Source organism: Haliotis rufescens, unplaced genomic scaffold (genome assembly GCF_023055435.1).
Source record: "Haliotis rufescens isolate VD_foot unplaced genomic scaffold, xgHalRufe1.0.p SCAF_9, whole genome shotgun sequence".
In the NCBI taxonomy this organism is placed as follows: domain Eukaryota; kingdom Metazoa; phylum Mollusca; class Gastropoda; order Lepetellida; family Haliotidae; genus Haliotis; species Haliotis rufescens.
In genome coordinates, this window is record NW_025964383.1 from 42,365,479 (window position 1) to 42,390,472 (window position 24,994).

Below are 24,994 nucleotides of genomic sequence, written 5' to 3' on the forward strand. Positions count from 1 at the left end.
CTGTATATAGGTTAAAAATGACATTCTAACAATAGAGATTTGCATATGTGATATCTTATGTACACCATATACGGCCGAACGTTCTTCTGTAAAGATAAATCTCTCAAAGGCTGTATCATACCTTTGTCAAATATACGTTATATCATTAAAAGTTCTTCCTTTCGCTACAGACCCTGCCAGAGCTTGGAATACAATGCAGGCAATATTCGTCTTGCTATGTAGTAATAGCAGTCAAGTACGGGGATTCGGGGATTCCAATTCCAGTGACTTTCGATGATGATCCTTGGGTAGTGGATTTTGCCAACCTTTGAATATCTTCACAATTGCATCACTGCTGGCTTTCCTCTCACACAAAAACCTATATTCCAAGATAATGATTAAATATAAACGGCAAAACCCGTTCCATAATCATAATGCATATGCGTTTCATTTTACATCCATTTTAAAATTCCGATAATATCATCAGCATGTGTTAATGAATCGCTATCCATGAGTAATGACACCAGGTGTTCGCGGAAAGGAGGGAGTATACTTCCCCACTGGAAACACCTGTCACAAACACATGCTAAGGCGAGTCAAGTGTCACCTGAAACAACACGGGAATTGCATCAGACATAATTTGAGCATCAAATCTGGAAATGTAATCTACATGTAAACTTCAGAAAACATTTGATTTGGAATATTGCTGAGTGCGGCGTTAAACAACAAACTGTTTATCCGAGCTGAGGACATGTTTAGTCCCAGTATACTCGAAGGCTGCCCATTAAATATAAACCACAATTTACTCAATCCCCCATCTATCAGCGTTTTCATGAAGGACGCTGAATGGGGAGCCTAACCAGACAATGGACAACATTTTCAAAAAGTACGATTGTGGTTGGATTTCACTAAAAATGAATCTCAAGAAATTCTTGAAATAATTGACATGTTTGGATCGACATCGTGCAGCCAGATCATCTGCCGTTATAAAAGATAAACATAATCACCACACTGTCTCAGTAGTGCCACAGTTACTCAAACATTATTGCAATGATATGGCATCAGTTGCAATGATATTATCTGTACCTTGTCATATCTCCCAATATGTCACTGAGAAACGAATACGACTTTGCCGATACCGTGTTGATAGACTACTCTATTTCATAGCAAACATGTTGGTACAATTTATAAAGTCCTCTAAGTTATACCGAAACACCCTTTCTGTTGTCCCCCGCCGTGATATTGCTGGAATATTGCTAAAATCAAACTCACTCACTCACTATACCGAAACATTTAGGAACAATATATAAAGTACTCTAAGTTATACCGAAACATGTAGGTACAATAAATAAAATAAACTATTTCATGGTTAGGTTCAATAAGAACAATGTGTGTCGGCATGATAGTTGAAGCCCCGCGGGTCTATATTATCTTCATACAAAAACATAAGGTGAGGTTAAAAGGGGTTTAACGTCGCGTTAAATGCAATTAACCTGGAAACATAATGTAATAGCGCGTAAAGCCGCTGATAAGACATGTCGCCAAAGGTGTGTGTGTGTGTGTGTGTGTGTGTGTGTGTGTGTGATGAACATCCAGGTTGTACATGTTTTCATGTTAACCCGACATGTGTGTGTTGCACGTGTGTGCTTTCATCATGGCGACCGTCGGCGCTGTCTCCGCCGCTGACGGACTGAGCGGACTCTTAGTGAACTGTACCAAACCTTTTGAAATCATCGCGCGCGACATCGACGACCCTGGGGTTTATGTACAATGTCGCTTCTATGTACCTCACGTGGAACAGTGTCCCAAGTACCAGGTTCTTAGCTTGAAACACAAGCGATGCATATTCCCAGATAGTCTTATCAAGCCGTGCAAACGTAAGTAGATTTTAAAAAGTACATGTATGTTCTCATGTAACAAAACGTCTCTTTGACCGCAACAAGGCTCGCATGTGTCGCGACATGGTCAAGATAATTGCTGAGTTCCTGTTGGCTAAAACAGCTACAGGAGCGGGCTAAGGACGCGATTGGGTGAACGTTTGGATAATGAGCAGTTGCATACTGACGTCAATAAAGAGACACAATAGCTTTTTGATCGCACAAAGGGATTAAGAACAGTAGAATGAATCCTGTTCTTTTCCTTCCGTGATGTTACTGTATGATGAACAATATGGTTACATGTTGCAAGTGGATTCTTAAAATACTTTTGTTCCCACAAAGGGTTCGAGAAGAATAGAATTAAGCCTGTTCTAGTTCGTCCCTGAAATGTTGCCATGCCTTGAACGAAAACTTTAAAAGTTACAAGTGGATCTGTCAACCATATTTGTTGTTTTCGAAACATCATCAATGTTACTTATTTCACTCCCAGTCTGTTCCTATTTCATGAAAATAGATTTGCAAAAATATATGTATGTATCAGTCTGTTAATTATGTTATCAATGACTCGTGTCCAATGCTAGAAGCTGGCAGGACATTTGAATATAATGTGAAGCCCAATAGTAGTGCCCTCTATCTTGAAAGGCGGTGTCAAACCTCACTCACTCGCGTGTCTGTACGTTGTGTGTTTCAGCGCCCACTGTACAAGTACCTGCTGGACCGGATTCCTGGATCGGACGAGAGCCAGCATATTGACAGTACCGGAACCACACGTGGACCACGTCATGTCCCTGTTGTTCCTGACTTTACACTTTTGTCTGTGTTGTTTGAATGACAGTAAACAGTTTATATAAGCTGTAAAATTTAGTTCCTTTTGTTTGTTATCTTAACAAGGCGACACTAAAGAGCTTAATCCCAGGATAAGGCTTTCATTAACCTGCTATCTGCAGCGTCACAAGATTCTTGCACGTTAGTCGTGACTGGTTACAACACGAATATCCGTGTGCAGGATGAGTTAGTGAGTGAGTGAGTGAGTATGGTTTTACGCCGCTTTTAGCAATATTCCAGCAATATCACGGCGGGGGACACCAGAAATGGGCTTCACACATTGTACCCATGTCGGGAATCGAACCCGGGTCTTCGGCGTGACGAGCGAACGCTTTAGTGTGCAGGAAGAGAATTCAATATGTACGTCATGTGTTACTTCCAGCCTGTGAGAATCGTTCGATGACTTCCTTTCAATGCAATGTTGGGCTGTAATTGATATGAATGTACGCAGACAAATGAGTTGCATTACGAATAAATAAAAGCAACAAAATCTTTTCCATATAAATAAGAATTATCTGCCCAAATCAGAATCGATTGTACGATACCTGTCATATAATGAACATGTGTGTATGAACCACTATCAACAAGTGACGATACTAGGTGTCCGCTAAAAGGTGCACGTATCCTACCCTACCGGTGGAACCAGTTATAAACACATGCAAAGGCAAATAAATTGTTCACTTGAAATATTGTGTCACCAATGCGTCACTGAAAGCGACAAAACACATTCGAGTCAGTGATTGCATTATTTATAACTGTACAGTTTGTACACTGGTATTGTGTGACTGTCGTGTCTCAATTGCGTCCTTGTTGCGGTGATCCTGAGAACGTGTTATACATTGCAGCCACATAACAATAAGTAACACAAGCAAAGAAACAACACGAAAACAAGCAGCCGAAAAACATGAATACAGTAGTATTGTCTGAAGGATTGTTTGTTGTTTAACGCCGCACTCAGCAATATTCCAGCTCTATGACGGCGGTCTGTAAATAATCGAGTCTGGACCAGAAAATCCAGTGATTGGCATCATGAGCATCGATCCACGCAATTGGGATACGATGACATGCATCAACCAAGTCAGCGAGCCTTACCACCTGATCCCGTTAGTCGCATCTTACGAGAAGCATAGTCGCCTTTTACGGCAAGCATGAGTTGCTGAAGACCTATTCTAACCCGGATCTTCATGGGTGGTATACAGTAGTAATATAAATGTGATACGCTTACAGAGATGTTAATATGACATTAAAATTCCTCTACGTGTTCGTCCTTTCTACCTGTGTGGGGGGCATGGGTGTTCCAGACGTCAAAGGCGCCGCGATTCGCTGTGCGGACTTTCTTCCCTTGGGTACGCCAGAAGACTATCATTGTGGGTTCGAATTCAGGTTCGCCCCGATTATGTTTCTAGGTTTGTCAGCACCCGATTATGTTTCTAGGTTTGTCAGCACCATACCCGTGCTCGTGGGTTTCACCGAAGTGGTAAACGTCTGAGACCTGCATCACTTCGGGCTTTCCTCCCACATTAAGCTGACACGCCGTGATATACTGGAATACTGTTAAAAAGCGGCATTAAGCCCAACTCACTTACTCTACCCTGTGTGTCATACTTACGCCAAGGCGAAAGAACCCACCTTCAACTTACACGCTAACTAAATAACAACCAACAACCAATCCACCTACCATCCATCCACCTCTAACTAATTCACACAATAACAACCAAACCACCTACCACTCACACACACTCAGTAACAACCAACAACCAACCCACCTAACATCCAACCACCACTAACCTATTCACCCAATAACACCCAACAACCAACCCACCTACCTACCAACTCATCTACCACTCACTCACCCAATGACATCCAATGATCTCAAATACCATATACACGAAAGATCAACACGACTTGCGCTGAAGACGCAAAGTGACGATAAAACACGACTCCGAGGTTTTGGTTGACGTAGTAATACCCAAGGGAAGTACTGACCAAGCTATTAGAGCTGAGAGTGTCTACCAACATTGAGGAGGAATGTTTTATCTCACTTATGGACCGTCGAAACAACATATATTAATATTTCTTTAATATTATGTACAAACATACGTGTGTCACGAAAGTCTACAGAAATGCTCGTAAAATATATCTGTCTAGGAACTATTCACTAATTCACCAGTACCTTTTAATGCCCCCCCCCCCCCCCCACACACACACTCACACACACACACTCACACACACTCACACACACACACACACACACACACACACACTCACACACACACACACACACACTCTCACACACACACACACACACACACACACACACACACATTCACACACTCACACACACACACACACACACACACACACACACACACACACACACACACACACACACACACTCACACACACACACACACACACACACACACACACATTGATTTTAGGAAAATTTACGTTTGAAACCCCAAGTCCATACATTTGCTTCTCAAATCGTCAGGTCTTACCAGTAAAATGTAAAACCCAATACTCGAGATGAAGTCACACTTGGAAAAAGTAAATCTCCACAGAGGTTATTACGACAACACACGTAACGCCCCAAACAATGGTCGTCTTAGGTACCGGCCATTTGATATTCTGGAGGGGCTTGAATATGTATCAAGATTAGATATGTTTCAGCTACAGCTACAAAAGCAGATTTATTTTTCTAAGAAGCAAATTACCTTGCAACAATGTCACTGTTATGGCAGGCAATAATTGTTTTCAAACGTCTGATCGAAACATAATTATTTTTTTTCAAAATATGTCTGGGACATTTTTTTAGATAAAGCTGTCACAGTGCATCGATGTATGACATAGATATCCGTTCTTTCAGGCCTACCGATCCCACCCCAGATCATGATTTAGCCCTCTCCATAGCATTCATGTTCGGCAACGTTGGAACTCTGAAGTCTTTGCCTGCATCACACTGGGGCACGACGATCTGTGAAGTGTGAACAGTGTCTCGATTCATCAGTGCAGGTTACTGGAGCCCAGTCCTGCTCTGTCCAATTGACGTGATCTTCAGCCCTCCCCAATGCAGGCCTTCCATGTTGTGGAAGGCTGTCGACTACCTTCACTACGCTGGGTAGTTGATTCATCCCTTTGCCCTGCTATCACACTTTGGCTAACACCAAACACGTCTGCAACATGACCTTGTGTTGACCCAGTTTCAAGCATGGCTATGCATCTGCTGTCAAGCTGTCTTTGAAGTTGAGCGGGCATAGGTTCATTCAGTTGTTGCAATCACCAGTAGCAAATGTTGTGCTCTCTAATATTGATATGCAATGATTCTGTCACGATACATCCAAACACAGGTTCTCAAGCACCTCGTGCGTGCCTCCGTCCGTTCATCATGACATTGAGGTCCTGTATGGGTTACCGTTGTATTTCAATATTTTGATAGCATCAAAACGTGATCCTTAGCAAACTTTGAGTAATATATATTCCTAGTGCATGCATAGTTTCCGTCTGGACAATAACATTTTATTTTCGTAAACGAGTTCACACGACCGAGATGTCACCGAGTACCAAGTCTATTGCTCAGTACAGTCATGGCCATCTGCTCATTATAGCACGTTCCATCCGCCTGCACAATACAACCTCTGCTGAGTAAATGAATGGGTTTGGTTTGCGCCAGCCGCGCCCAGTCAGCTACTTTATTACAGTGTGTCATGTTGATACAGAAGGAATGCACTAAGTGACGCACGTCTTAACGTTACAAGTTTACCAGTTCGTCATGTTGATACAGAAGGAATGCACTTAGTGACGCACGTCTTAACGTTACAAGTTTACCAGTTCGTCATGTTGATACAGAAGGTATGCACTAAGTGACGCACGTCTTAACGTTACAAGTTTACCAGTTCGTCATGTTGATACAGAAGGAATGCACTTAGTGACGCACGTCTTAACGTTACAAGTTTACCAGTTCGTCATGTTGATACAGAAGGTATGCACTAAGTGACGCACGTCTTAACGTTACAAGTTTACCAGTTCGTCATGTTGATACAGAAGGTATGCACTAAGTGACGCACGTCTTAACGTTACAAGTTTACCAGTTCGTCATGTTGATACAGAAGGTATGCACTAAGTGACGCACGTCTTAACGTTACAAGTTTACCAGTTCGTCATGTTGATACAGAAGGAATGCACTTAGTGACGCACGTCTTAACGTTACAAGTTTACCAGTTCGTCATGTTGATACAGAAGGTATGCACTAAGTGACGCACGTCTTAACGTTACAAGTTTACCAGTTCGTCATGTTGATACAGAAGGAATGCACTTAGTGACGCACGTCTTAACGTTACAAGTTTACCAGTTCGTCATGTTGATACAGAAGGTATGCACTAAGTGACGCACGTCTTAACGTTACAAGTTTACCAGTTCGTCATGTTGATACAGAAGGTATGCACTAAGTGACGCACGTCTTAACGTTACAAGTTTACCAGTTCGTCATGTTGATACAGAAGGTATGCACTAAGTGACGCACGTCTTAACGTTACAAGTTTACCAGTTCGTCATGTTGATACAGAAGGAATGCACTAAGTGACGCACGTCTTAACGTTACAAGTTTACCAGTTCATCATGTTGATACAGAAGGTATGCACTAAGTGACGCACGTCTTAACGTTACAAGTTTACCAGTTCGTCATGTTGATACAGAAGGTATGCACTAAGTGACGCACGTCTTAACGTTACAAGTTTACCAGTTCATCATGTTGATACAGAAGGTATGCACTAAGTGACGCACGTCATAACGTTACAAGTTTACCAGTTCGTCATGCTGATACAGAAGGAATAGACTAAGTGACGCACGTCTTAACGTTACAAGTTTACCAGTTCGTTGAAACTCACCAGCTAGGTTATGGTGCTGACAAATCTTGAAACATAATCGGAGCGAACCGGAATTCGAACCTACAATCATAGTCCAGTGAACAATTTATTTGCCTTTGCATGTGTTTATGACTGGTTCCACCGGTAGGGTAGGAAACGTGCACCTTTTAGCGGACACCTACTATCGTCACTAGTTGATAGTGATTCATACACTCATGTTCTTAGGTATTGTACAATCGATTCTGATTTGGGCAGAGAATTCTTATGAATATGGAAAAGATTTTGTTGCTTTTATTTATTCGTAATGCAACTCCTTTTTCTGCCTACATTCATATCAATTACAGCCGAACATTGCATTTTAAGGAAGTCATCGAACGATTCTCACAGGCTGGAAGTACCACGTGACGTATATATGGAATTCTCTGTGCCCATATGGTTTCTGGAGCACCTATGGGAAGGGACATAGACGTCTGTGACCCTGGCTCAAGTCAACCTAAATCTCTTGATTAAAACCAAATTAAGTTAAGGTGGCTTTGTGAAGATGGACGCAGCCCGGGTGCTGTATAGCAGCATGCAATTAAGGAATCAATGGTAAGTCTGCACAGTCACTAACAACAAAAATGAACATCAACAAGATAAAAGAAGGGCAAACAATAGTTTATTTACACACGAGTCGTACGTCAGCAGCTGAAGATAACAATGGATTTCCTAGATATTGGGTCGGCCAGCTTCAAATTGTATATTGACAGATTCTCAGCTGGACATAAGTCACTGGGGCGTAGTGGTCGGCCTATCCATAGCTGTTCATTTTGGGGGCTGAAAACAAGAGTGAGTGAGTGAACGTCGCATTGAATTTTATTTCAGTCATATATGTATCAGGCTTGTCAAGGACGTCGCCCAAGGTGACATATATCTTAGACATTTACCACTTTGGTGAAACCCAGAAACATGATCAGTGCAAACTGTGATTCAAACCTATGATCAAAGGTTAATGGTGCACTTCGGGGCGTAACCCTGAACAGCAAAATTGCGGAGCCTTAGATAAATGGGCCATCCGTGCCCCGCCTGATCACAGGTAGGTAGTGTGCTGCTGGTATTCCTTTTACAAGAACAACTTAGACAAGCAACGAGCAAGGCGACTGCAACTGATAAACTATTACATATTTGTGGGGAGGGGGCGTGGCACTTTTGTTGGAGACAAAATTTCTCTTCCCTGTAAGGAGGAGCCGAATAATTCTAATATATATGATATGACAGTGAACAATCATTTCGTTGCTGTAGAAGGTGAGAGGTAATTCTCTTTCTCACCCATCTAAATAGCCGGAAATAGAATATTACCCACTTGAAATCAGAATTTGACCACAAACAAGTTTTTTCAAACGCTATCAAAACGAAACAAGGCTGAAACACTGCCGACGTAAGGTCCAAAACACAACTGATATACCCGTATCAAAAACTCGACTAACCATTTCTTCCTATTTAGTGTTAGCCACCATCAAACATTGGTGCATACTTTCATTTTGTTGTCAAAGATTATAAACCTCTTCTTCTTTCATATATTATGAACTTCCATGCATCGTGTGAAATGTCTAACACACCACTGATACCGGATACAGTGAAGGTATAAGAAAAATCCTCCTGTTGGGGTTTAGGGGAAACAATTAAAAGGGCAGTTTAAATACGTATTGCCGTGGAATATTTACAAAATATGCTATTTCGTAATCAATTTCCGATTGTGTATTTAAACAAAAACAAATATTTTCGTCAGGATATAGATATAGGATATTCACATGGAAATACATGTTACAGTTAGCGTTGCTTAAATATTTTTCTGATGTATATTACACACGGCGTATGTCCTTGCTATTAACAACAGAAGGGTTTTTAAGCAACGCTAACTGTAACATTTTGAAGATAACAAACAGGAATTACTATGTAGTGCAGGTGATGCCGTCAAGCATACATTGCTTGACTGTGTACATGTGGACTTTGCAATCGCAAGGGATTCACATTATCAAAGCGTAAATCTACAAGATCTCTTTTCCCGTGTCAGCGGGCATCTCATCATAAATTACTTGAAAGAAATTGGTCTTTATAATAAATTGTAAATATGTATGTGAATAATAAAATGCTTGTTTTTAACTTTGGTGTGATGCTACTATTAACTGACATTATTGAAGGCTCTGTCCAGGAGGTTAAAGTACCGTAAAAATATTGCCCCCCTGTGTGACACGTAATCCTATCATAATCAATGTAATCAGTGTTTTTAAGCCAACTCATTGATGAGTATTTTTTTATATTGGCTGGCATTGTGTTCAACCATCAGTGGCTAAAGTGATGACGTAAATCCTGCTGGGGTATCATGAAGGAAGCAGAGGTACTGTAAGTCCCCATGGTCCCCAGCGAGGTGGCCTAGCTTTGGTTACTGGTGGCCTATAGCCCGTGTTTTAAAACTGAATGTATAATATTGTCATGCTCAAATATGTTTCATGAATTGTTTCTAAATATAGTATGCTCAAATATGTTTTACAACTTGTCTTAAGCAAAACTTTGCATTAATGACTAAATTGTGAATATATTAACTTGGTCTCCTCGCTATATGACTGAGATAATGCCGATGCGACGTTAAATTTTAACTCACTCACTCACTAGTGCAGGTGATACGACTCTGCACATGATATGCGTATGTTTCTTAATCAATACGGTACAATGCCACAGTGTTAACATAGACACCCTATTTAGCGTACTGGGGTCACGGGTGGCCCAGTCGTCTAAGGCGCTGCGATTCGCTGTGCAGAGTTGCGTCCCTTGGACACGCCAGAAACCTATGATTGTGGGTTCGAATCCCGGTTCGCCCCGATTATGTTTCAAGGTTTGTCAGCAGCATACCCGTGCTCGTGGGTTTCACCGAAGTGGTAAACGTCTGAGACCTGCATCACTTCGGGCTTTCCTCCCACATTAAGCTGACACGCCGTGATATAACTCGAATACTGTTAAAAGCGGCGTTAAACCCAACTCACTCACTCACTCACTAACTCATTTAGCGTACTGACTCTTATCAGACCAGTCCTATCTTTATCCTCCGAAAGCCGAGCGCCAGGCAGGATAACAGCAAGTACCATATCTAACGGTTTGTTTTCTGATGATGCTGCCTGGCAACCAAACTACAGACCTCCCGCTCTCCGGGCAGACGCATGAGATACTACAACACAGAGGCGGTATTGGAGATTCAGTGCAAATACAATTATTCCTTACGACTCAGGATGTTGCATGAGCATAGTGCTAAACCATTGACGGGCAGTGCCACACTGTTGGGTGCAAGGACTGACTCATATCCTAAGATAATTAGAAGCAGGAGATGGAATTATAGTGATATTATAAGTAACTATTGCCATAATCAATATCGGATTGTGGATTCATAACATTATGTTTCGTTAGAAACAATGCAGGATACGGTTTTTCAAACTGATATATTTCATGACAATATCCAATAAGCGTTGCTTGTTATCAAGTCGTGACACTGAGGATAAAGAGCTACGACGTTAAACCCCATTTCACCTCACCTCCTCCTGGTGGGTTTTAGGGGAAGCACTACAGTAAAGACACGATGCAAGTATATACAATGAATACTCACGGTTACATGAGTTTACCAGCCTCTCTGGATACACGCAGTACTTTTTGCGCAGGCTGAAGATCTGATCTCTTGGACACCTTTCCATTCGAGGGATGTAGAATCGACATCTGATGTAGAGAGCAAGGTCATTGATTTCTCGTGATATAACTTCAAATGGTTTGTTGCAGACAACGGCGCTCCACGGACCGTCGGTAACTTCACAACTGACCGCTGATACCAACAAGAGGATGGACAAGACGAGCTTCATCGTGATGGTTGTCTGAAGCCTACGAACAGCTATAGTCAGCTTGGTCAGACACGGTGATTTTGTATTCCTTGACTGATCACGTGACTTTTAAGGGTGTGCCTCATTAAGCGTTATTGGACGCCTCTAAATAACATTTCTCTATGTCAGCATTAGCCAGGTATTTTCCTAATATGGTATGGGCCTTAATAGGTCACGTAGTTAATCTCATTCCGCCTCATTAGGTATTAGGGAAGAAGGTACGGTTGGAAATCTCTAAATGTCTTTTTTTCTTTATGTTCATGTACCAAAACAAATATTATCTTCTTTAATGCTAAAGTCTACAATAATATACATACCATATTTTATTACGTTTTGACAGAGAACAAGGCGTTGTATGTACATGTAGATTGTTTATTAAAATTATTTTAGGCGATACTTTTATCTACTATACATTTGTCACTGTTTATAGTAAAAACGTTGAATAGGGAGTTGAAAACAAACCAATTATTATTTTTTCAGTAATCGTTTGGTTGGAAGTAACAACAAATGGAGAGCAGGGATACTTACTACGAAACAATAGAAATTAAGGTATGACTGTTTATCATTGCTTGTCATGGACAAAGAACTCATAACATATATTAAACAATAAAGATGAATACTTTCTTGACATATATCTAGTGGTTTTAACGAGTTTGTATCAAATTAACTTCAAGGTTTTCTTCAAGTACCAAAATGTGAACGCTTGGCGAAGTAAGCAATGGGATTCCTAATTAATTGAAGCAGATCCGAAATTCTGTCTTGACAACCTTTGGAGCGAGCCAACCTGAACATCCTGATTCCCTAACATATACAACTTCAGTGAAATCCAAGAGCACGGATACTGTGCTGCCAAACTTAGAAAACATGACCAGGGCGAATTAGGTATTCGAACCGCAATCATAGGATTCTCGCATGTCAAATGAGGACGCAACTCTGCCAAGAAAAGGGGTAATGTTGTATGGAGACCATAAGAATAAGATCCGTTTTAAAGAATCAATAATTATTTCAAATGTCTGTCCTTCAATCCACCAAACTCAAATGCCAATTAGACAAATCTTTCAACTTCTTTAAGAGGCATTTAGAAGTTATAAGATATATGGATCGACGTTTCGGTGTAGGTTCTAACACGTTATCAAGCATGTGATGTACAGGGAATGGTCGTCAAGCATGTATACAGGTAGGAGTCTACCTGAGCAGATTGGGATGTAGTTACAAAAAGGGGTGAGGGAAGGTTAACAACTTTGGTGAAGCCAGTAGTATAAACAAAAGGATTAGGACTGATTGGGGTCTTTGATGAGTTGATGGTGCTCAGGGGGTAGGTATCAACCTTATGTGTCAGTGGAAAAGAATATTGAAATAATCCCTATGACTTTTTTTGATGACTCATTAGACCTAGTATATAGACATCAGAAGTTGTAGACCTTGTGGCTATTCCGTTATCTTTTTAACGCTTATGTAGTCCAGATATATCCTTTATACCCGGGGTGTTTTTCCACTGTTATCTGAAATCAACGTAACGAGAATTCTTATTTGGTATTCATATTAGTCTTTAATATTTATTTATTTCAAGATTTAGCAAAAGAACCAGTACTCGTGTTACATTATCTTTAAAACACATTTAAACATGTAAGAATGTACATGCAGGTTTTAACCGTGTTTCTGTTGTGTATGTGTTCAATGTATGTCCCACACGTTTAACAATTGAAGTTACAATAGACATGAGTAAGTATGTGTTGAAGATGTGATACGAACAGATCAGCTTTATGCGTATCTGGTGAACTGGAATTTAGATTTAGATTCAGATTCTGACTGTGTTTTGAAGAATTGCATAGGTCACAAAATGACATAAAAACATTTTCATTATCGGTGTTGATATTTAATTTGTTCTCATTGGTGCTAGAGTTTCAATAGGGTCATTTAACTGTTATTGTGCTAACGAGTGGCCGTTTTCAATAGTTTGGGGCGTTTATATCCTAACAATATCAACAGCGAGAGCACTCGGGAGATGGTGATGCCATTGGCTAAGAAAATAAAATCCAGATAAATTCATGTTTCAGAATTCAGTTGAAGTAAGTAGTGAGTGAGTGAGTGAGTTGGGTTTAACGCCGCTTTTAACAGCATTCCAGTTGTATCACGGCGTGTCAGCTTAATGTTGGAGGAAAGCCCGAAGTGATGCAGGTCTCAGGTGTTTACCACTTCGGTGAAACCCACGAGCACGGGTATGGTGCTGACAAACCTAGAAACATAATCGGGGCGAACCGGGATTCGAGCCCACAATCATAGGTTTCTGGCGTGTCCAAGGGACGCAACTCTGCACAGCGAATCGCGGCGCCTTAGACGACTGGGCTACCCGTGCCCCCAGTAGAAGTAAGTAAACGGAAACTTAGGTAACATATTGTTTTGGAAACCGTGAACACGTGAAGATGCATATACAAAACGTCCTTGTGAAGTGTATCTAAGAGGTTGTTTACTACATCAACACGATCTACGGAATCCATGTTGTTCTTTTGTTTGTATAAACAATGGTTCATATGCTGCAGTAGATAAAGTGCCGTTTTTTGGTTATCTAGTTTTCATACTTACATGCATGTCTTTATATGAAATAAGTACAGTAAACTACAGTTATAACGAACAAGCTTATAACGAACTGACGGATATAACGAACTAACGTTTTAGTCCCGACTATTTGCTGTAGTTATGCTGTATATATGCTTATAACGAATTACGGTTATAACGAACTAAAGTTAGTAGTCCCTCTGAGTTCGTTATAACCGTAGTTTAGTGTATATGTCATGGATAAATGCTCTTGTTAAATGATACACTACACACTTATTTGTTATCGAAAACACATTGTTATTTTTCTCAATAATCAATTGATACGACAATCCAGTGGTTGATGTTGGTAGCGACGAGTCAACAGACATGACCAACATAGGTTGTTCGGGACCAATTCTAACCAGGAATCCCTTCGAGGGCAACAATAAAATAACCTAGGCGTATCCAGACAGACAGATATTTTGTTAAAATCTCACCTTAATATTTGATTCATAAAATTATACACCTACATTCTGAAAAGCAAGTTGAGCCATTCCATGCGGAATTACGAGAGACTATTAAGCATGCAACAAAACAAACTATGAACTAAGGGTATTAGATAAAACATTAAACAATTACAATAAAGTATAGATGACGTAGGAATATACAATTTGGCAGCACTTTTTAAAGATTTTAAGGCTTGTTTTGGCAGTTAAAAGGACAGTTCGTGGTATGAGGGTATAAAACTCACCATATCGTTATCGTTATAGGACATAAACTACATTTTAAATGAATAATGTAACAGGATATTGTATATATAGTTTTTAGGAATATAGTTTTAGCTCTTTTCATTTCAAGTAGTTGTATACATCTTCATTAGTTGTAGTTCAAAATGTATATGCTTGGGTTAAGAGTCCAAGCGGTTGGTCCAATTTTATTGAAGGGTGGACAGGTTAGTCTATTCCTGTCCCTTTGTCACCAACTCTCTAGCTTGTCAATACAATAGCTTTCAGCTTCCTAGCTGATTAACATTATGTAACTACAGCGTTCCTCCCTGACATTTGCACACTTTTTATTTACTCTGCTTATAACTCTGCACAGACAGGACATGGACTACATATAGTTCAGGTTAGTTATTTACATTATCTTTCCTAAATAGAATTCTAACTTATCATTTAAATATGTTATAAATAATGTAAATATTGTAAATACTTCCCTATGATATCAAATAATCAAGATATCTTCTATTTTATTAGTATAAGTGTTTAACATGTAAGTATGTGTGAGAGCATGATTTGATTGGGAGTTTTGAATGTAAGGATTGAATTAGAAGTTGGTTTTCTATAATTTAAGGAAATGGTTGTCATGATGTATGTATGTATGTATGTATATATGTATGTATGTATGTATGTATGTATGTATGTATGTATGTATGTATGTATGTATGTATGTATGTATGTATGTATGTATTCAGGCATGATAGTTATGTTATTTACTTTTTATAGGAATGCCATAATCCTATATGATGTGGGTTTATAGGCACAACCCGGGTGTCACCCACAGGGTATGTATACATCCTTTATCTTATCACTCACTTATGAATGAATTTATATGTATAAACTATGTGTTATAATTTAACACAACATGGTAGCATTTTATATATATTCCTAATCTTAGAGATAATAAGTATATATTTATGACGCCACACGGCTACTAGTATTCTTCTAACTATATGGTGTGTAACTGATATATTCAGTTATGATAAGAGACATTTAATATATGTATTACTATTTGAAAGTTTAATATATTTAATAAATTATAAATACAGCTTATTAAGTGTAAACCTATACTACTTTCATTATGCTATAGTTTAGTCATTTAGTTTTCATTTCTTGACTGAGTGACGGACAGTATTGTTCACCTTAGTAATTAACACATAGCAAATCACACTTGCATTTCCCTCACTTCTGCTTCCTACAGGTTTTATCATGAATGGTTTGTTTTCATGAAATACAATTGTGGTTGTCCAGGCAATTGGGTTGTTTGTCCCGCTCACATATGTGATCGGCCTTAAATGAATTCTACAGATTAGACATAGTTTACTTTCAGGATCTATTGTGTTTCGTTAAGGCGGCTGTTCTGAACTTCGTGATTGCTGTAACAAATAAACGCGCGCGTACTTCAAATATTTACTATCACTTTGGGGTTATTGTTTTGTTGGTACCATGGCACTATAATTTTTTCCACCACCTTGTGGCTCCCTCGTTTTGATCATATAGTGATTTCAGTTTGATCACATTAACTGATCTACTCTCTTAAATCACGTGTTGATCCACGTCCGTCGGTATCACTTGTTGTGGTACATTCATGTTTCAATCACGTGATAGTCTGATTATTTTGATCAGGTTTTGATCAAGTTCTGATCTCATTACTTCGACCACGTGCCGTGACCTTGGTCACATGTATATATTAAATTGATGATATTACACATACCTCACTGACTGTCAGTCATTCATATTTGCCACGTGCAATCAAATATTGCTTTGACTTTTATTAGCAATACTCCCTACTTTTCAAATGGTTATATTCCATTTGTATTTTTTTCTTCTTAGTTTATTTCAAGTTACTGGTTTTTCATTTTTTTCAGGTATCTCTTTTCTTTATTCTCTTCCAGGACTTTCGTTTACAGATACCCCACCTAGCACTATGGAGTTAAGCCAAGAGGAAATGGAAGGTATGTTAGTAGCATTTAAGAAGATGGGTTTCCAGCCTAAAGTGGATTCGCCGCCTAAAGACCTTAAAGCTTGGATACAAGGTATCTCACAGAAGGAGCATCCTATTAAACAGGAAGAGGAACATGAAGGTCACGCATCAGCATCACGCCGAGATGTTACATACCAACATTTCCCTAAACTTCCCTTTTTCAGTGGCGAACCAGGAAAGGACACAGACTATGATCACTGGATCTATGAAGTGGAATGCCTTATTGGAACCAAGACCCATAGCCATGACGTCATCCTTCAAGCTATTAGGAAGTCGCTTAAAGGAGAAGCAGCCATCATATCTATGAAGCTAGGGCCCCATGCGGATTTTGGAATTCTACTACATAAGTTGAAAAGTGTTTTTGGAACTCTGCGTCGAAGTTCTACTCTAATGTCAGAATTTTACAGTGCCTGTCAAGGAGAAGATGAGGATGTTGCTACCTAGAGCTGCCGTTTGGATCGCCTTATGTTTCAGTTAGCTAAACAGAAATCCCTTTCACAGGCTGAACAGGACGACATGCTGCGTACTCGCCTATGGGATGGACTCAATCCATCATTGAAGACTCTGGCTGGCTACAAGTACGACTCCATCTATAGTTTTGATGATCTGCACTTGTGCCTCAGGGAAATGGAATTTGATCTGAAGCGAGGCAAGGCTGACACCTCCAAGACCAAGCCAAAGGCAAAGACAGCTTCTGTTAACATGGCAACACCATCCGAGTTCAAGGAATCCAAGAGTGAACTAACAGAGTTGAAGGCTTTGGTTAAGGAGCTACACACTGGAATGACTGAGTTACAGCAACAGCAACAGCAACTCTCAGCTCATGTTTTTCAGGAGCAAGCTCAATTTTCAGGATTTTTAGGGCCTAAGCGTGAACACAGAGGAAGAGTTCAGTATAACAGAGGAAGAGGATCCACAGGTAACTGGACTCCAGTTACTACAAGAAGCGGTAACAGCCAGAATCAGTCTGATCAGTTTGGTCCTCCACCTCCAACCTTTCAACAGAATTCCCCCATTCCACCAGCATCAACAGCTCCTATAGCCTCCAGATTTCAGCCAAGTTCAGAATCAGAGATGCCTACCTGCTGGAGATGTGGCTACCAAGGACATCTTTCTTATGGATGCAGAGTTCGTATAGATCATATGCGACGTCCTTTAAACTGGCCCAGGCCATGGGGAGGGGCCACCCTTAGGTTCCTATCTGCGCCCCAGAAATGAGATTCCAGATGGTTTAGTTGGAAGCTCCACTGAAGTAACTATCTGGATTGAAGACACACCTGTACAGACTTTGTTAGACACAGGAGCTACCGTATCTGTGATGTCACAATCGTTCTACGAAGGTTATTTAAGCCATATTCCACTCAGTCCACTTGATGATATACTCAACATAGAATGTGCAGGAGGAGAGCAATTACCATACATGGGATATGTACTGGTTGGAATTACGACTACAGGCAGCGGCAATGACAGCAAAGGAGCCTTATCATGTTTAGTACTTGTTGTCCCGGACACAAGGTATAACGGACGAGTGCCGGCTCTTTTGGGAACCAACGTACTTTCAAGACTCCTTGACAACTGCTGAGATACTGTTGGTGTTCAGTTCCTTCAGCGAGCAAGACTCGATACTCCATGGTACCTGGCCTATCGAACAATGGTTCTACGTGAAAGACAGTTGGCAAAGTATGGGAAACTTGGACTTGTAAGATCTTCAGAGTTATGTAACATCATCATTCCAGGTAACAGTACTACCATCATTAGGGGACATCTTGCGAAAGGGATTGTTTACCCACAGGTCTGTGCACTTCTTCAAGCCACATTCATCTCAGCTGTACCAAGCGACCTTGACATTTCCCCAACCATCATCAAGTATGAGTGTGACACTCCAACGGAAATAGAAGTGCATGTCTCCAACATCACCACACAGACAGTTGTCATCCCTTCTAAGGCTTTACTTTGTGAACTCCAACCCGTCACAGTTAAGGATTTGCCTCCAGGAAAACCAGTGGACTCCGATGCTATCATTAACCAAGTGGAGATAGACAAGGAAGGACTTTCCCGTGAACAGATTGCCGATGGACTTGACATAATCCTGAAGTTTAAGGATATATTTTCAAAGAGGGATGATGATCTGGGCAACTGTTCTATGGTAAAGCACAGGATAGACTTATATGACAACACGCCATTCAAACAGAGACATCGTAGGATCCCCCCAGCCATGTATGAAGAAGTTAGGACTCTTCTTCAGGAACTCATGTCAGCTGGAGTCATTAGAAGGTCTCATAGTCCATGGGCCTCTAATGTCGTATTAGCAAAGAGGAAAGATGGACGTCAGAGGATGTGCATTGACTTTCGCGAGCTGAATCTTCAGACCATTAAAGATTCCTACGCGCTCCCTCGTATTGAAGAACTACTTGAATGTCTTGGCTGAAATACCTTTTTCTCGGTGTTGGATATGAAGAGTGGTTATCACCAAGTGGAAGTCGAAGAAGAACACAAGCAAAGAACAGCCTTTACAGTCGGACCACTTGGATTCTTCGAATTTAATAGAATGCCATTCGGACTTTCCAATGCTCCTGCAACATACCAGCGGCTAATGGAAAAATGCCTTGAAGGACTGCACTTAAAGATCTGCTTGATTTATCTTGATGATCTGATAATCTTCTCAAAAACCTATGAAGAGCATGTTGAGAGGTTAGAACTTGTTTTCCGCAGGTTGCAAGAATGTGGACTCAAACTCGCTCCAAAGAAGTGCAAGTTTTTTAAGCGGAAAGTCCGATATGTGGGATATATTGTTTCAGCAGATGGCATCGAAACTGACCCAGAGAAAGTGCACAAGATTAAAGACTGGCCAACACCATCCAATCCAGAAGAGGTCCGGAAATTCCTTGGTTTTGCTGGATATTATAGGAAATTTGTCAAGAACTTCTCCAAGATTGCCAGACCACTGTCAGAACTGATGCCAAAGTCAGCATCCAAGAAGTCCAAATCCAAGCAGCATTCAAACAGCATCGACTGGAAGTGGGACAAAGAACAGCAAGAGGCTTTTCAGGAGCTGAAGACTCGCTTGTCAACACCACCAGTGCTTGGATATGTTGATTTTTCCAAACCCTTTGAGCTCCACATTGACGCCAGTACTCGGGGATTAGGAGCAGTGCTATACCAGGAGCAGGATGGGCAACTGCGAGTGATTGCCTATGCAAGCAGGGGTTTGAACAAATCTGAGAGAAACTACTCTGCACATAAACTGGAGTTTCTGTGTTTGAAGTGGGCAATCTCAGAAAAGTTCAACGACTACTTGTATGGACATGAGTTTGCAGTTGTCACAGATAACAATCCTCTCACGTATGTCTTAACCACTGCTCGCCTTGATGCTACTGGTCATCGATGGTTGGCAGCACTCTCTGCGTATAATTTCAGCATTAGGTACAGACCAGGGAAAAGTAACATTGATGCTGATGTCCTGTCAAGGCTGCCAGACAAGTTACTAGTAGAGGAATTATCCACTGACTCTGTGAATGCCATCTGCAACGTCATCCAAGTTCCTAACCTTGTGGAAAGTATCTGCATGTCAGCACAAGTCATAGATGAGGATGATATTGATATACCTGAGGACAAGTGTGATATCAACGCCAAGGACTGGATAAGATCACAGATGAGATATCCATCCTTGGCTACCATCATTGACCACTTTGAATGCAGCACCAGACCAAACAGGAATCAATACACTGGAGACAGTAACATGACATCTCTCATCAAGAACTTTCCACAGATGCAGATGCACAGAGGAGTTCTTCAAAAACAACCAAGACAGGTCAAGGAGAACAGTTGCAACTTGTCTTACCTAGTAGATGTAGAGGTGCAGTGCTGCGCAGTTTGCATGACAATGTTGGTCATCCAGGCAGAGACAGGACAGTTTCTCTCTAGAGGGAAAGATTCTACTGGCCTGGAATGACCAAAGATGTTGAAGTGCATGTGCAGTCCTGTGATCGTTGCATCAAACGTAAGACAACTACATCTCGAGCACCTCTGGTGAATATTACAACATCACAACCACTTGAACTTGTTTGTATGGACTTCCTTGGATTATAAACATCAAAGGGGGGCCAACAATATGTTCTCGTGGTAACCGATCACTTTACTAGGTATGCTCAAGCTTATCCTTGCAGGAACACCACTGCAAAGACAACGGCTGAACTCTTTTTCAACAACTTTGTTGTTCATTATGGCCTACCGAAGCGGATTCACTCTGATAAAGGAGCAAACTTTATTGGTACCCTGATGACTGAGCTTTGTAAAATGTTGAAGATTGAAAAATCTTCAACCACGCCTTACCATCCAATGGGCAACGGGATGTGTGAACGCTTTAACCGAACGTTGTGCAACATGCTAGGAACCTTGGATCCAGAAAGCAAGCGAGATTGGAAGACACATGTTGGTCCACTTGTGCATGCTTATAATTGCACTCAGCATGAATCTACGGGACAGTCTCCTTTCTTCTTGATGTTTGGTCGGCACCCAAGGCTTCCTGTTGACATAGCATTCGGGCTTGACATTGAGCCAAGCAAGCCCAAATCTGTCTTGAAGTATACAAAATCTTTACAGGATAGGTTAAAGCAGGCGTATGACCTTGCAGCAGAGATGGCAACCAAAGCTCAGGAAAGGCAGAAAACCAAATACGACCAGAAGGCAAGAGCGGCAGTACTGGAGACTGGTGACAGAGTCCTTGTGAAGATTGTTGCCTACGATGGTCGTCACAAGCTTGCTGACAGGTGGGAGAATGATGTCTATGCAGTGTTGGACAAGCCAAATCCATCTTCTGTCCCAGTCTACATTGTTGGAAAAGAATCCGGAGAAGGGAAGAGAAGGACTCTACATAGAAATCTTCTTCTTCCAATCGGTACCATATCCAACCAGGCACCATCAGTACCGACACCAGCCCTTCCAGCCAGGCCAATTCCAGCTCCAAGAAGAAAGCCAGCCACTCGAGCACAGACCATTAAGACACCTGAGCCAGAAGAAACTGATGACAGTGAAGACGAATCAGTTATGATCCCGATCCACACATCCAGGTCCTCAGCATCAACTGTCAGAGCAGTTGATAGGCCAGCTGAGGGGGAAGAGAGAGCAGAGGAGATAGAGGAAGTGGATATTATGGATACAGAGGATACTGAGGAGACTGCTCAGGGTCATGAGCAGGAAGATACCCCTTCACCAGACCCTGGCTCAGGAGAAGAAACATCCCCAGAAAGAGACATTCCTGATGTTCCGGAACCTACCCCGAGACAAGACCCAGAAGATGACTCATCTGGAGATATTCCATCTGCACCATCGCCCCGAAGATCGACCCGGGAGAGACATAAACCCAAATGGATGAGAAGTGAAGAGTATGTTTTGTCCGCACAGCCACAGCCAGAATGGATGACAAGAGCGAGCTATCTCAGTTCCCTAATAGCTGAGGGTATTCTCGATAATGCTCAGGACAAGGCCCAGGACGCACTTCTCAACATCATTGCCGGAAAATGATGAGGACATCATTTCTCTGGGGGAGGAAATATGTAACAGGATATTGTATATATAGTTTTTAGGAATATAGTTTTAGCTCTTTTCATTTCAAGTAGTTGTATACATCTTCATTAGTTGTAGTTCAAAATGTATATGCTTGGGTTAAGAGTCCAAGCGGTTGGTCCAATTTTATTGAAGGGTGGACAGGTTAGTCTATTCCTGTCCCTTTGTCACCAACTCTCTAGCTTGTCAATACAATAGCTTTCAGCTTCCTAGCTGATTAACATTATGTAACTACAGCTTTCCTCCCTGACATTTGCACACTTTTTATTCACTCTGCTTATAACTCTGCACAGACAGGACATGGACTACATATAGTTCAGGTTAGTTATTTACATTATCTTTCCTAAATAGAATTCTAACTTATCATTTAAATATGTTATAAATAATGTAAATATTGTAAATACTTCCCTATGATATCAAATAATCAAGATATCTTCTATTTTATCAGTATAAAGTGTTTAACATGTAAGTATGTGTGAGAGCATGATTTGATTGGGAGTTTTGAATGTAAGGATTGAATTAGAAGTTGGTTTTCTATAATTTAAGGAAATGGTTGTCATGATTTTTGTATGTATGTATGTATGTATGTATGTATGTATGTATGTATGTATGTATATATTCAGGCATGATAGTTATGTTATTTACTTTTTATAGGAATGCCATAATCCTATATGATGTGGGTTTATAGACACAACCCGGTGTCACCCACAGAGTATGTATAAATCCTTTATCTTATCACTCACTTATGAATGAATTTATATGTATAAACTATGTGTTATAATTTAACACAACATGGTAGCATTTTATATATATTCCTAATCTTAGAGATAATAAGTATATATTTATGACGCCACACGGCTACTAGTATTCTTCTAACTATATGGTGTGTAAGTGATATATTCAGTTATGATAAGAGACATTTAATATATGTATTACTATTTGAAAGTTTAATATATTTAATATAATTTATCTACAACGAACTAGTGATGTGTAACTGTATGCGTTGCATATATGGATTATTGTGACTGCTCAAACTAGGAAATAATTAATATGCAGCCGTATGCTATTCTATGTACAGTATATAATGTTATATATTTTATTACAGGGTTGATTGATCAATTGTGATTGATAATGGAATAAATGTCACCTCAACAAACAACCGCAGCTTGTCATTTTTCATAATGAACCACCCCTGCTGACAATGGGCAGACACTATAAAACTGGTATAACTATTTACCATTACAGACCGCGTCCGTGGTCTAGTGGTACAGCGTCTGCCCGGAGAGCGGAAGGTCGGGGTTCGATCTCCGACCGCACCATACCGTAAGACGTTACAAGATCAGACTTGTTGTTACCCTAGCTGGCCCACGGCATTAAGGGGCTAAACCGATGACAGTCGGCTCGGAGTCAGAGTATCCATGTTCAACTGCGGCATGGTATCTCAGTTGGCTAGCACTATAAAATCGGCATTAGCCCGGACTAGTACAGCTACGCGCACACGCACGCACGCACGCACGCACGCACACACACGTTGCTGTATGCAATAATCATGAACGCGACGTTAATTCCGTTGCACCTCACCTCATTACCATTATCAACAGACATACATAAGCACATTCACGTCATTATATAAGTGCAATAACCTTGAACGCGACGTTATACCCATGTCATTTCTCTCTGACCCGTACATCATTTCACTCAGTCACCCATACTCTTCTGTCTTGCACTGTGTCTGTTTGTGGAACAGAGTGATACAAAATAGGAATTGAACGTGTTGATGACGATATAGAATAAGTCCACCTCATCACTCTGAACCATACATGTCTGAACATTCGATAAAATTACAGTTGGTTCTCATTTACCGTATATGATCGACGTGGCTTACTCTGTCAACAAAAATGTTTGTTTGTTTGTTTGTTTGTTTGTTAAACGCCGCACTCAGCAATATTCTAGCTATATGACGGCGGTGTGACATAATCCATTCTGGACAACACAATCCAGTGATTGCCATCATGAGCATCGTTCTACACAGTTTGGATACGCTGATATGCATCAACCAAGTCAGGGAGCCTGACCACCCGATTCATTTAGTCGTACAGTCGCCTTTTACAGCAAAGCAAGGTTTGATCAAGACCTATTCGGACCAGGATCTTCACGTATTGTAAACCTTAACGACGAAGTCGGAGGACACAACAAAATGGGGTCAGTTCCAGTTTCAATGTTTGTCCACGGAGTAAATATTAGGGTCAGGCGCTTCCCAAAAGTTACATCGTTATGAGTCGTGGAGAAAATGCCAATATAATAATAAGCTGAGGGGGGAGATATAAATTCAGTTTGGATTCAGGAAAGTTAGACATAGTTGAGTTATGGTTCTGCTTACAAACTGATGTAATTTTCTGCCTTTCAAAAGACTCGCCACACAGACTACCTTGTTTTACGTAAGGATAAGATATATAGATGAACCCCTTCTTTATTACAACCAGGAGCGACGTTTCGGTGCAGGTTCAAATAAAGAAGTTGTTCATACATATAGATTATCCTTACCTAGTACTCCCACTTCTAAATGCCTCTCAAAGAAGAAACATTATTTCCGGACAAGTCTGGGGCCATCCAACATAGATGACATTATAGACAGAAAGTTTACAAACAGCAGCCGATACATCGTCGGTGCATACGAGTTTTGTGA

The 24,994-nt window shown here is 40.7% G+C and overlaps 2 long non-coding RNA genes across 2 annotated transcripts; one reads left to right on the plus strand and one right to left on the minus strand.

Annotated features, from left to right (window-relative positions):
* Positions 1 to 1,551: 1,551 nt before the first annotated feature.
* LOC124111051 lies at positions 1,552 to 2,716 on the plus strand. Its single transcript, XR_006857377.2, has 2 exons — positions 1,552 to 1,856; positions 2,548 to 2,716. It is a non-coding gene; the product is annotated as an uncharacterized LOC124111051 (long non-coding RNA).
* Positions 2,717 to 8,188: 5,472 nt separating this feature from the next.
* On the minus strand, positions 8,189 to 11,471 carry LOC124111050. The gene is made up of 2 exons (XR_006857376.2): positions 11,181 to 11,471; positions 8,189 to 8,362 (listed from the first exon to the last, which is right to left on the minus strand). It is a non-coding gene; the product is annotated as an uncharacterized LOC124111050 (long non-coding RNA).
* Between the last annotated feature and the right edge of the window lie 13,523 nt (positions 11,472 to 24,994).